Raw genomic sequence first — 14,830 nt, forward strand, 5'->3', positions numbered from 1 at the left:
TCGTATACAAGATAACCCTCAAGGAAATGAACACTTATTCATCACAGAAGAAAACTACTACTATGAGTTTACCAAGTTTGCACAAGCCCTCTTCACAAGACGGAGCACCCTATTGCCAACACAAAATAGGAACAACCCAAACATCTGATCCTAACCTAACTGGCCAACTGATCTTAACCTGGATAGGATCAACTGGCGTATGGACCACCTCATTCCTCAGTGGCAACTTGCACACGGCTCTCTTGCTGTCTTATTTATCGTCCTTCCCGGGTTCCCCTTTCAACTGATGGCGCTTATTGCTCCATTGATAACCTGGAGGATACCTTCGCCTACATCCTCCATATTTCTAGCTATACCCTCCTTTCTTGCGTACACTCTGTACTTCCCCGACTCTACCTTTTTTTTTTTTTTTTTTTTTTTTTTGTCTCCGTCCAGGAAGCTCTGGCGACCCTGGCGGAGACAAGCCAGAGAATAATGGGCAGACTGGCTACCTCCTAGTGGTGTGTGCGGGCAACGTGGAGTCCCACTAGGGGCCCTGCGGCCAAATGCCAGGACACACAACAGAACCTAACGCAATATGTCATATACAACACACAACACTTTTCTGGCATTTACAGTAGTACTGTATTCCTTCACAGCGAACATATGGCGCAGATGTGGGAAACCACAGGTGGCGCCTGACCCTAATACTATGCACACTATGCTATGCAGATGGACTGCATATGAGCTCCTAGAGAAAAGGGGAATGCATATGAACAACCGACGTTTGAAAGCTAAACGCAAGTTGTATCACTCCTTCAAAGTAATCTGCAGTGCCTCATTCCCGTGGTGTTATTTTACCCTTAAATTTAGCCTTGGGACAGAAGGTTAAAATTTTTCAAGAGCATCGCACAAGATTTCCCAATTACAGGTCGGCAAAACAAAGAAATGCTGAAGCGGCAGCCCACATGCCACTACGACCTCGCTCTTTATTTTTAAAAATGTTCGCAGTTTAAGGAACAAGCTCCACACCCTCAAAGTCATGCTTCTTAGAGTGATATTCACTACACTATGCTTTGTATATACTGTATAGTATAATGAAAGTACGGTGAATTCGTTTTCTTCATATCAGGTTTTCACACTGCAAGGGACGAAGCATTATCATTCTGGAATATGAAACGCTCATTTCCATAGAAGTGCTGGAGTGTAGGCACTAAGGAATTGTTTAAGATGTACAGTACAGCTCGGCTGGCAGTTTTTGGCACTGAAACCAATGGTCTCAGTCCGCACCATGAGAAGCGGCCCAATTATTCTGCTTCCAGCGAACTTCATTGTGGGCACAGTACGCTTAGCCTTTGTTGGCATGATGTGGAGCTTGTGAGAAACAGCTCTGTCATGGAAGCCCATGCCGTCTAGTTCCTTAAGGGTCGTGGATGCACTCATGTGGCATCTGAAGTGCCAAATAAGGATGTCGCTCGGTTCACTTTCATCACTTTATTAAAGGATTGGTGAGATGTTCCTATTTCTCAATTTTTTGTCCTGCGCGACCGTTTGCGCGTACCACCTTTCCACATTCTTCCACCCTTTTATTGCATTAGTATAGTTGACTTTGAAAGGTTCGAACATATATTTGTTTCATCATAGTGACAAATTACTAATACGACGTCTGAGAATTACCCCAGAGGCTCACATCTGGTGAGTATGGACTTGGCAAACCCAGGGTCCTGAGCTGGTTATCATCATTTTTCTCTTTCTTGCTTTCTTGGTGATTCTACTTCTGACTCTCTCTCTCTCTCTCTCTCTCTCTCTCTCTCTGTATCTCAGGGTAACGCGGGAATTTAGTTTTTGGCTGGTGCAGCATAAGCCTCAGGCTTCCTTGTACCATATGGATAATAATAATACGACACTGGACTACCAGCATGATGGACCCGGGTTCGAGTGTCGCCTTGGCGGAAGCGAACGTGACTCCATCAAGCTGAGAGACCGGTATAATAATAGTAATAAATTAGAGTAATAATAATAATAAATAAATTAATAGTAATAAAAATTAATAAAATAAATAAACATCGTTTATTTATTTTATTAATTTTTATTACTATTAATGTCGTCCCCACACTGCCGTCGTCCTCACACTGTTCTCGTCGGTAGCACAGTTCGTATTATCACCGTCCTCGTCCACTTCGTGGAAAAGACATGGGTTCGACTCCCGAGAAATTTGACACGAGAAATTTTCATGGGTTTTTTCTAACAACGTGACTGAGTTAGCCAGTCTCAGGCGGAGATAGCACGTTTTTTTTTTTAACTGGAAACTCGAGGATTTCATTCAGCAAATAGCAAATCGACCACAGACACATACTACTTATAAATATATTTCATTCGGCGCAATATGGCCTAAGTTGCTGATGCGGCTGAAACCATTCAACAACAACAACCTCCCTATACTGAGCGAAAAAGATCTGAGTTCGAATCCCGTCAATGAACGGGAGGAATTTTTATGGGCCTTTTCACAACGTGACTGAGTTATTCGGTCTCAGGCATATTGTTTTTCTTCCCATAATCTCTGGTTTTTGTTCCAGAAACAGATAAATTCACCACAAAACACATGCGACTTATAGACATAATATATATAGTTGGAGGATATTTTTGGAGGAAACGCCATGCAATTCTCGTCTGAGACCAGTTTGGTCACGGGCTGAAAAAGATTTAAAAAAGAAGATAAAAGTTACTTCCGGGTAGGACAGGAGTCTAAGTTACGCGTTTTGTTCAAGGCGTTGAAGAAAAGCAGTCATATACTTATGCTTAGTTACAGTGCCAAGTATGAAATTTAAAATGTTGGTTAATTTAATAATTCAGATAAGAAAGCTGAGAAAATATTATTTTTTAGCTTATTTCGGCTTTTCTCGTTAATATAAAATAAAAGCACGAATATTATTTTTTTGTCCATTATTAAATGATTTATTTATTTAATTTTGTTGTTCAGCGATGAATATGTAAGAGCGAGCAGGTGGTGCCACAATATGTTAATTTATCGAAAAGTGATTTTGCTGTACTTGTGTTGAAGTTATGCATTTCTGTATAATTGCGCCCTTTTCAGTTTAGTTTAGCATTATTTCATTTCTTTCTCGTTCTGTTTTTTGGGAGACTTATAAACTGGAGCATATGCAGGAAAAAGGAAAACAAGTATTGTGTAAATGAAAGAGTGATGTCAAAATTTCTAAAATTTAGTGAAACTGAATAATCGATCATGGAAAGCGCAAAAGTGAAAGCAGGTTAGTGAAAGAAAATGTTATTTATACAAGAATTATGTGTACTGTATATGAGAATAATTATTTGAAATACATACAGGTTAGTGAAAGAAAATGTTATTTATACAAGAATTATGTGTATTGTATATGAGAATAATTATTTGAAATACATGCTTAAGCTTGAATTTAAGGACATCTATTCTGCACTTGGGTTGTATACTTTTTCATGACTGGTAAAATATTTTTGCATAAATGCCGATGTTGAACTGGGCAATACCCATTCACGAATAATAGTGTATTCTTATGATTATCACAGTATTAGAATTTAAAAGTATACTAAAATAATAATAAATTAGAATAAATAAATAATATACATATATAAATAGTGCAGTGTAGCTCCTGATTCAAAGCTTTAGTAAATACACGTCAGTAATTTCACTGCCGGAGGATAAAGGCCTATCTCATATCGTCTTCATAACGGTAGCTTTTGGATAGGGTTAATTGTTAATAGAACAAGTTATCGGGTATTCTCTCCTGCATTCCACGACTTTTATGTGCAGAGTATGTCTGGCTTTCAAAGTTTGAAAGTAACACTGATAGTGCCGTGATTGCGGTACTTGTGGGCTCGCAAAATAAATACGTAGTTAATTATATTTTCTTGTTGTCAGTACCGTAATCTAAAGTGGTCAAATTTTAAATACTTTCATTATGGGCAAAAAAAAAAAAAAAAAAGTAATAAATAAATAAAATATTTCAGTTTGAAAATCACAGAAATATTTTAGTAAACTCAAATAGTATATTCTAAAAAATAAATTTGACATTTCTTTAATATCATGCCTTTTTTCGTTATTAAAACTACCTGGACACTTGAGAGTTATATATCATGAAATGAATACAATGTTGTCATTCCTTTGAGAACAAATTGCCTATCGTACTGCGCTTAGGACTTAAGGTTTATGGTTTACGTACTGCGAAATTCATAAATATGCCTTGAGTCCTTGAGTTTAAAAACTCTAAAGGTGAAATTTTTTTTAAAACTAAGAAAAAATAAACAGCTATCACCCTTTCTGGACAAAATTTACAATTCTGGACATTTTCTTGGATACCTTCCAGTGCTGGAGAGAAGAGGAGATGAAAATGTTATGATCACGTTAGATAAATACCTTTTTTATTTAAAATAATCATTTTTATAAATATAGTTAGCACCACTTCTTGTAATATTAGTAGAAGCAGACGTATAGAGATATATGAATGATTAATTTTGGTTATTTGTTCCCTGTCTTCTTCTGTCTTCGCCTTTTCCCACGTTAAATTGGGTCGGCATTCAATGTTCTCATTCTAACACTTACATTCTCTTCTTCTCCTCTAGCTGGACTAACTTCTTTAACCGGAACACATCTATTCTTTGGTTTTGGCATAGTTTTTACAATCGGATGGCCTTCCTGACGTCAACCCTCACCATTTATCCGGGTTTGGGATTTAAGCTGCCGATCTACTAAACTTGACGCAGCCATATAAATGGAGTAGCGCTTAATCAGTGGTGAAGCTTACTCATGATGTCACAATTTAATAATTTTACGCAATTTATGCCGAATTTCTAGTCACCACTGAACAAGCAGGTGGTACTGTTGTAGTTCTTTTATCTCCTGGATACATCCAAATGGCTGACTCGGTAGAATTACTGTGACCTTGAAAATACCAATAATGTATAACTCAGCAACACGTGAGTATTTTTAAATACAATTTGGTATCCTGTACGTCAAAGCTATCAGGTAGCACAACTATTCTACTAAGAATTCCCAGTGGCTGATTATAGTTCCTAAAAATTTAATGACCTTGAAATTTCCTGTTTTCCTATACACGAGAATAATAATGATAGCCGTTTTAAAAAAGTTCATAGTCGGAAAAATAAAACCACCTTTAGGTCCCAAATCTTAACCTATCACTCGCCCTTATTTTATCTAAAATATAACTTCTTTTTGAGCAACACTCCCGAAAACCTTCTTTATTAATTAATTTTAATAGCGCACTAATTTAGCTAGCATACAGCTGGTGTCACCAGCGCCACTCTATAATTTGTGCTCTGTAACTCATCAGTAAAAGCTTAAGTTAACTTTTCTGGTAGGTAATCATTCGAACTGTTAAAATAGATTACCTCAAGTTGTTTAATAGTCAGTAAAAGCTTAAGTTAACTTTTCTGGTAGGTAATCATTCGAACTGTTAAAATAGATTACCTCAAGTTGCTTAATAGTTAGGCAGTATGCTAATTAACTGATATTGAGTGATAGGAAAGGTTCAATGTTCCTGACCCGTTTCTGTGATGACCGAAACATCATCCTGTATACAGTACTGTAACTAATAACGTACATTATTACTAATAGCAAAGTTTTTTTTATTTATTTATTACAATTATCTGGCTCTTTAAAAAAATAAGAGAGATCAATCAGAAGTGTGGTATTTGTCTCTGCCCAAAGGCGCACCCGCCTGTTATGCTATGATATTAGTCGTTAGAAGTAACGTTACTATGAATCCACTTTGAGTTGCTGGTTAACTTTTACTTTCGATCACCTAACTCAGTGTGTAACAGACTAACAGGGAAATAAATAAATAAATCTTTATTGTGAAGTAGAGTTACAGCACAATATCGCATCACGGCGACGTGCGCCAGGGGTTCACATATAGCAGTTAGACAAAAGATAAGTACGGCTTACAAATAGAAAAGGCTACAAAATACAGTGAACACATACAAAAGGCTACAAAATACCGATCACAAATGCAAAATAAATACAAATACAGCATAACAACACAGAGCTAGACACAAATACAGAAAACAAATACAACTTGGCAATATATCAGTGTTCAAGGGCTTTGATAAAATTGTCTGTCCTTCTTGTTACTTATTATGCTGTCGATGTCGGGGTCCACACGGTTGAAGGCAGAGAGCATCTGCTTGGGAAGAAATCTCTCAGTGAGTACAAGCCTGTTGTGGTGAGCCACAAGTGCTGGTACCGACCTAACTGGTCAAAGACACACTTAAGCGCTCTTTAAGCTGATTGTTCCCTCTTTCACGCTGCCTACTACGCTAAGTTACGGATGTGACTAATTCATCCTTATACCTCCAAGCTTGCTGCCACTAACATTATTTTCGCTGTTTACGCGCAGCATGATACAAGTAATTAATGTACCTGTCTTAAAGATTAGGTTACTCAGGTCATGCTAAATTAACGCCTACAAAGGTAACCTATCCTAACGGTTCGGTTATCATAAGTTAACGGAGACTGGAGGAATTCAGGCCTCTCGAGGCTGGCTAACTACAGCCTAGTCGGCGCTGTAGTTAACTAGTCTCAGGTAGGGGAATTAGGGTTCTTTCTTGAGTTATTTCGAGTTTTCAACCCATGAAATATACAAATCAGCTGTTGAACATTTATATACATTCTCTTTTTACACACTGCAACGTATGAACCAAATATTATATATATATATATATAATAGTAGTAGTAATGGAGGTTGTTGTTGTTGGAGGTTTTACGGCGCAACGGTACTTAAAGGCCATTATGCGCCAAACAATAGTAGGAGTGTAATGGAGGCATGTGATGCAAGAGAGCAAGCGCATGAGCTTATGTAGCATCAGCCAAAAAAAAAAAAAAAAACAATTTCATACCTCCATGCCCTCTAAAAGTTTGTCCAGTCCCTCCTTGAATTTATTTAAGCTGTCAACTTTCACAACGACAGATGGAAGTTTGTTCTAGCAATTAACCACCCACTGGGTAAAGGCAAATTTCCGCACATCTATTCTACAACTGTCTTTCCTCAATTTGAATTTATGCCCCCTCAGGTTCATAATCAGATCAAGCGGAAGAATCCCATCAGAATTCAGCGTGCTCAACCCATTTAAGACATTATACACCTCAACCAGAGCCGACCGGGCTAGCCAGGTGGGTAAAGGTCCTGCCTGGCAACCCAAAGGTCGCGGGTTCGAATCCCGCCTCGGGCTTGGATCAAAGTACTGCAAAAACCTTGGAAGGTGCATTATGGCCACAGAAGCCGATGCGCCAACAACTATCAAAAAAAAAAAAAAAAAAACGTCAACCAGATCACCTCTTAGTTGCCTAGTCTCTAGCTGCAATTTGCAGAACTTAAACCTTTCTTGGTAAGAGAACCCTTCATTCCTCTCACCAATCTTGTTGCCCTTCTCTGTACACGTTCAAGCAACTCTGTATCCTTCCTAAAATGAGTCCCCCAGACCTGCACTCAAGACGTGGCCTGACTATTGCCTTATACAAAGGGATAATTACCTCCTTTTCCCCTACTTGCAAATTTCCTGTATATCATTGACAATACCCCATGACCTGCTCTGGCAGCCTGTCTGGATTGCTCAGAAAATTTCATATCTGACTGCACAATTATTCCCAGATATTTTTCATTTTCTACCGCCCCAAGTGTAGCATCACACAGTTGGTACGTTTCTCTGGGGTTACTTCTACCCATATGCAGTACTTTTCATTTGTCAATGTTAAACTTCAGTTGCCACTTGTTTGTTTTGTTTTGTTTGTTTGTTATTTGGTTTTTAGGAGCATTAGCACCTAAGGCCATATTGCTCCGAGGATATGCGGTGATCATTCCCTGACCTTTCCGCATCCTCCGTATTTGGTGGGCACGGGCTCGAACCCCGGTCTAATCAAGAAGCGTGTGCTGCTCACTGCTGCTCCTGCCCACCTGGCTACGGAGGCGCCCGTTGCCACTTCTCAACCTATCTGCCCAAATTAAGTCTTTTCATAAAGTATATTTATAATGTAATAGTAATAGAGGCATATGATGCAAGAAAGCAAGCGTATGAGCTTATGTACCATCAGCCCAAAAATTAAAAAAATAAAATTCACACTCGCATTCTCTCTAAAAGTTTGTCCAGTTGCTCCTTGAATTTATTTAAGCTATCAACTTCCACAACGACAGATGGAAGTTTGTTCCAGCAATTAACCAGCCGCAGGCTAAAGGCAAATTTCCACACAACTATTTTACAGCTGTCTTTCCTCAATTTGAATTTATGCCCTTTAGGTTCGTAATCTGAGAAAGCGGAAGAATCCCATCAGAATTCAGCGTGCTCAATCCATTCAAGGCCTTATACACCTCAATCAGATCACCTCGCAGGTGCATAGTCTCCACCCGCTACAATTCGCAAAACTTAAGCCTCTCGTGGTAAGACGACCCCTTCGTTCCTCTAACCAATCTTGTTGCCCTTTGTTATGTTACTATATGGAGAAGTTAGTGTAAACCTTATTATGAACCGAATTTACAATTTCCCTTAAGTTTTCTGCTAATATACTTTTTTTACTGTCACAATGGCTTTCTTATTCAAGGGTTATTCTAATATTTGTATACAATAATTATTTTTCCATACTCTGACTAATATGTAGACTTTTTTTTGTGCAAATACAGTTTGTTTTTTCTTTTAGAGAATTTAAAAATTCAGTGTATGCATTTTGCATAGCTTGAGTTATAAATTGATCGAATTGAGTTTATTAATTTTTATAATTTTCTATTGCGTTAATTACTCTGTAATTTAGAGTGGTGATTTCATCATATATGACATCAATTTGGCCTTTTGTTAAACGACCCTGGTTATTGAGCTAACAGCTCCAATGGAGATGTTATTATTTATATAAAAAAATAAATAACAGCTCCATTCTGTATTTGATATACGCTAGGCAAAATGAATTTGTATTTACTAACCACTTTCCTTGTGCGAAGCACACTTCCTCTAGTTGATCTTCAAATACATAGTATGATGTAAAGTTACAATACGTAACAAAACAGATTTACTACACTAACTGCATTGTGTTAACCATATTATTATATTCAATACAGTATTACGTCCTGCTTATGCCATTCTGGTTTACCTTCCAGAACAATCAGGAATTGTAAAACTGGACAATGTGCTATTACGTTTGAAATTCGGTGGTATAAATTTTATTATTAGTATTGAACATACATTATTAAATATAAATCTAGTATCATTAATGAATATGAATCTAACATTTAGACTGTGGCGAGATTCTGGTGCTTTTTGATCGACGGTTTTTTTTTTTTTTTTGAACATAATGACTACCGAACTCTTATTTCCTATATCGAGTAATTTTTTCTCAGAAATATTTGCCGCTAGTGGCATAAAGATATGCCTTAAAATATTTTTTGTTATTGTTTTTCCTGTGTAGTCCATAATAACTTTCGTTATCAGTATGCCACCTACGAGTATTGTATATTACCTGCTTACTCATACAACTGCCAGTGTTTCAGGGAAGAAAGAATTCAAATTAGAGGTTAGGTATATCGTGCTTTGAGATTTTGAATTTTCTAAGATCTTATATATCTATGTATTTGAAGACTTCTCAGGCTGAAGAACGAAAAATACAGGGTTATCATAATTAAACTGTCTCTACTCAGAACTGTCCGGAACGCAATCTATTTCAGTTAACGCAACCAGACTTTGCATAAATGTAGTCAATAACATGCAGTAGAGGACAGAATTGGGAATATTAATAGGGACACGTGAATATTAACAGGGACAAAAAGAGACACTATCATAGGCGATAAATTAATCTAGAAATTGTTCAATATGAATATCGCCATTCATTACAACGTACTTAACTGTGTAACACTATTTTCTACGGCAGAGCATATATCTGGTGTAATATTCTTCACACGGTGTGTGTTGTTATCTTTCATATCTGCGAGGATAACATTCTCTCCCGGTAAAAATTGCCTTCAAGTAACCCCATAACCAAAATATCCACAGAGGAATCAGATCAGGTGAGCAGGCTAGCCAAGTTGTCGGACAGGAGCGTCTGATTAAATTTGTCGTCGGTAAAATGCAATAGCGACAATTACTTGCATTGACGCATGATGTGTAGAGTCGTCCCCATTCTGCATGAAAATTGTCTTATCAAGATGTCTTCGCTGTAAGTAGTTTTGGAATGATTTTGCTCGCCAGCATGGCCTGATATTTGCTGGCCAGTTGCAGAGCAGGTTATAAGTCTTGTTGAAAGAACAATTTCGAAGAAAGAACTGACAATTAATGAATAAGCTTCGGTGAGTATGTGGGTTGAAGGAGAGTACCTCCTATACAGCGTACAACTTTTGGATGTTCTGTTGCACAAAGTTGTGTATTGATATGTATTCAGTTGTGTATTCAGAAGGAAATAGGCCTCATCTCCCAAGAGGATATTCCGCGGCCAACTGTTATACTTGTACCAGCAGCTGAGAGTGAAAATGAGAATGCATTACCAGCTTGTAGCTGTAGGGAAAGCGGAACTTGTATGAATAGAAGCGTAAAGCGCACAACACTTTCCATATTGTAGCGCAGTATTCCCCAAACATTTTTGATCGCGACCCTAAATACAGTACTGTATTTTTCCAGTTCGTCGACTCATGGGGCTGGTATATATTAATAATTAAAAAAAAAAAAAAAATCTGACGTAGCCAGTATATGGCTTTAGCGTTCAAATTTCATTTGTTTCGTTTGAACTCATTAAAAATTTAACATATTAAAATATCTGGTGTGAATGGTATATATGAAATTGAATAAATTTCAGTATCTTTTTAATTAAATAAAATGAAAATTACAGCGTTTTTTCAGTGGCTGCAATGATGCCTCCTCATTTTGTGGGTAAGCTTTTCGAGTCTTACTTTTTTGTTGATGATGGATAAAGCACAATGGAAGTCGTGATGAGGAGCCACACGGTTCCTTGGTTTAGTTTTGATTTCAAAAAGAGCCGAAAATCCTTGTTCACAGGTATAGTGTGGGAAACGTTGAGAGAGAGAGAGAGAGAGAGAGAGAGAGAGAGAGAGAGAGAGAGCTTTTTTCGATTACCTAATCAGACTGGTCTTGTTCATTAGCTGGGCCAAAAATTGAAAAATCTACAACTCCAAAGGTAAAACTCCCTACCACACAGTGCGCCGCTTACCTGTGTAATGAAAATAAAGTGGCATACGAAAATAACATATCTGTAGTAACTTTAACTGTAATAACACAGTGTAAATAAACACAACTATGTTTAATTTTTATAACTAATAATTCTAACATTTTGAGTAATCTGTCATTGTTTTTAAATAAAAATGTTGATATATATATATACATATATATATATAAAAACAAAGCGATCAAAACTTTATTTGATTTCTTTAATATTCTTGTTAAAAATTCTATAACTATAATAAATTTCAAATATCGTTGTTAATAATAATGAAAGCTTGTTTTTCTAAAAAAAAAAAAACCAAACAAGCCGTTGTATACCAACAGAATAACAGCTATCTGGTTAGCTGGAAGGTTTTTGCTCTTGAAGCAATAAGTTCACCAATTTTTTATGTTTTCGCATTTTATAATGAAGTTTATAAAAATAATAATTAAAAAACAGACTCTTCACTCACTCATTGAATTATTTTCTTACAGATATTCTCCGACGTGAATTCAGTTGCATTGTTAATTTAATTATCCTAGTAAATGTGTCTATTTAAATGTATTAAAACAAATAATTTAATATATACCTGTCTTTTGAGAACGATGTTAATTTATCGGCAACTAGTTGTTTGATAAACGGAACTAATGACACACATGACAAAAAAACCGACTGATAAGTCGGTTTTTTTGCACAAGCATTGGAGAAGGCCTAGCCTCATTTGGGTTGCGATGTGGGCGGCTAGGCCTTCTCCCAAGTATTTAATGGGCGAGTTTATTTACCACTCGCGAATAGGAGTAAATAAACTCACAAAGTAGTTTACTCACTACAATTCTGGTGAGTGAATAAAAGACCGGTCAATTTTTCTGGCTACTCGCTGGCAATTTCGCTATCCATTTTTAACCAAAAATATTTTTTCCACGAGACCTTACCTGTGACCTTCTTTTGGATTGCGATCCCGGGTTTGGGTAACTACTGCTATAGTGTAAGGCATGGCCAGTTGTCACGACACTGCCGTTGCGCCTTGCTGTCACATGCTCTCTTTCTAGGCCGCTCCTCTAATTGTAGTGGTGCATGCTCTGGTAACATGGGAATCGTTTCTTTTTGTTAGCACTGTTGCTTCCCATACTTCCTGTATACAGTACTCAGAATCACGTAACCAATATACAAGACACACGCCGAAGACAACGCAAATTTTGCCTCTAATAGGGATTTTTTTTATTTTATTAATTTTGCCCTGTATCAATATCTTTTTCTGCATTTCAAGGGTACGCAACGAAACAGTACATTCGTACTGTTTCGTTGCGTAACCTGAAATAACATTTTAGGCAGTTTAATGATGACAACCCTATATGTAAGTTACACTACTTACTTTTATGCATAATTTGTACATTGTTTAGAATTCTAATTTCCCCCACCTCTCTCTCTCTCTCTCTCTCTCTCTCTCTCTCTCTCTCTCTCTCTCTCTCCTCTCTCTCTCTCCTCTCTCTCTCTCTCTCTCTCTCTCTCTCTCTCTCTCTCTCTCTCTCTGAAGCTCTCTCTCTCTCTGTCTGAAGATATGAAGAGAACTGTGATAAAGGTATAACATGTGAGTGAATAATTCTGATGGTAGTACTATAGTAAGTTTACATGTAAACGTTACACTAAAACTCATTCCCTTGGTCACAAAAGTCTAAGTATATACGAGGAGGTATCAAAAGGTTCGTACCCTTACCTAGAAATAACAGCACTAGAAAGCTGAAACTTCACAGGAACTTTAACCCTTTTCTATGTGCTCCCCATGTATAGTAACACATTTCTCCCATCTATGGATCAGTTGTTTAATGCCTTCATCATAGAAGTCCGCACTTTTTGTCTGAAACCGCTATTCCACATCATTGATGACTTCCTGAGACGAATCAAAGTGGCGTCCACGCAATGGTTTCTTCATTTCTGGAAACAAGAAGAATGTATATATTGTTTCGGCGGCACCTGGAACGTTAGTTCATCTCCGCCTCGTTTCACTGTGCAGGTACAGAGCTTTGTCAAATTAAATTTTGAGAAGGACCACAGCAAAGCCGGCCGCAAGGTGAAAACCAACAAGCCAGGAGAAAAAAACAAACAAACATAGAATATACATAGTAAACAAAGAATATTTGACTAGACGTAGACAATGAGCATATATGGTAATAATACATAATGGCAGAGCCTTAATATTGGAATATTCGAGTACCATATAAATTTACAGTTCACATACCCAAATCATGTGTACATACACCAGTGCAGGCGGACTAAATGAACACAAGACAGCACAAATGGTTTTCACCAACAAGATAATAAAGAACCACATGTCAATACGCGTGAATGGCAGAGTGGTCAAAAAAGGCAAAAGGCAGGACACATCTTGGTCTGAAATGGGACGAAAACCTAAACTTCATTCCGCATTTCGAACATGTAAAGAAGAAAACTTACGCTGCACTATGAACCTCCAGACAGGAGCTGGTAGGTGTCAGGAACCCTGACCTTGTTAAACAATATATTTTAAGATTCGTCATTCCCATCCCTCTCTATGCATCTTAGATTTGGTCTTCTGCCCCAGATGCTACCATCAAGGCTTTCCTGGGTCTAGAGTACTGGATGTTGAGATGGTTAAACAGGATCACTACGCAACCATTTACAATCTCAAGAACCATTTTATATGCCAACTTGGATGTCACGCCTTGGTATCACATTATTGTCACCAAGAACATTTTCACGCTTGCAAAACTGCTGACTGGGAGACGCGACTCGCCGAAAACTGACTACCTGCTGACTCGGCCCCACATGACGCAAAGGTGGGCGAATAGAACACCATCCCCTCCAATCAGTAGCGCGCTCACGCAGCTGGAAAACCTTCGGCGATTTTTTCCTTTGAACACCGATCAACGATCGTTTTCAACGATCTTCAAGCAGACCCAGAAAGGCTTTGCGCAGAGAAGAGATACAGGACTGAAGTGTTTCAAAACGCATTACTCCACCTATAAATGTTGATTGAAGCTCACATATGAAAACAAAAGAGAATGCAGGAAATGAAGAATGAACTGGTCGGGACTGTTTTTGCTCCGCACTGGTGCTCCTGTTATGTTTACATTATACGTCTTATCTTTTTGTTACCTCGCTGTAAATAGTGGTGTAGATGTGAACGTTCTCTAATTCCTTATAAAATTGCAAATTATGCTTATGCTCTATATCTGCCTGTTATGTAAAAATAAGCCAATGATATATATAATTAATTAGGCAATGTATAATTTGTATAATTCATTAAGACAATGATATGTATAAATTATAAGTGGATAATTATGTATATAACTTATATTTGTATATATGAATGTGCACCCCCTGGTTAATAGCCGTAAGCGGGTGTCTATTAGGAGAAAATAAAGATAATAATATAATAGACAGCAAAAGAGCCAATTATCATATTAATAAGATTCAGTATCACCCCAGAAGGGTATTATAAGATTAGTTGACCTCAGTGTAGTTTATACACTAAACTCTTAATAGACAGCTAAGTCTATATAGCTACATAAATATTGACCTTGTACCCGTGGAACAAACATGTCCTACAGGCTTACATCTTATAAAAGTCCTCAGAATTTTGGAGGACGTACTATAAAAACCATTATTGAACAAAAC

Source organism: Mastigoproctus giganteus, chromosome 13, assembly GCF_048544385.1.
Source record: "Mastigoproctus giganteus isolate SK-2022 chromosome 13, ASM4854438v1, whole genome shotgun sequence".
In the NCBI taxonomy this organism is placed as follows: domain Eukaryota; kingdom Metazoa; phylum Arthropoda; class Arachnida; order Uropygi; family Thelyphonidae; genus Mastigoproctus; species Mastigoproctus giganteus.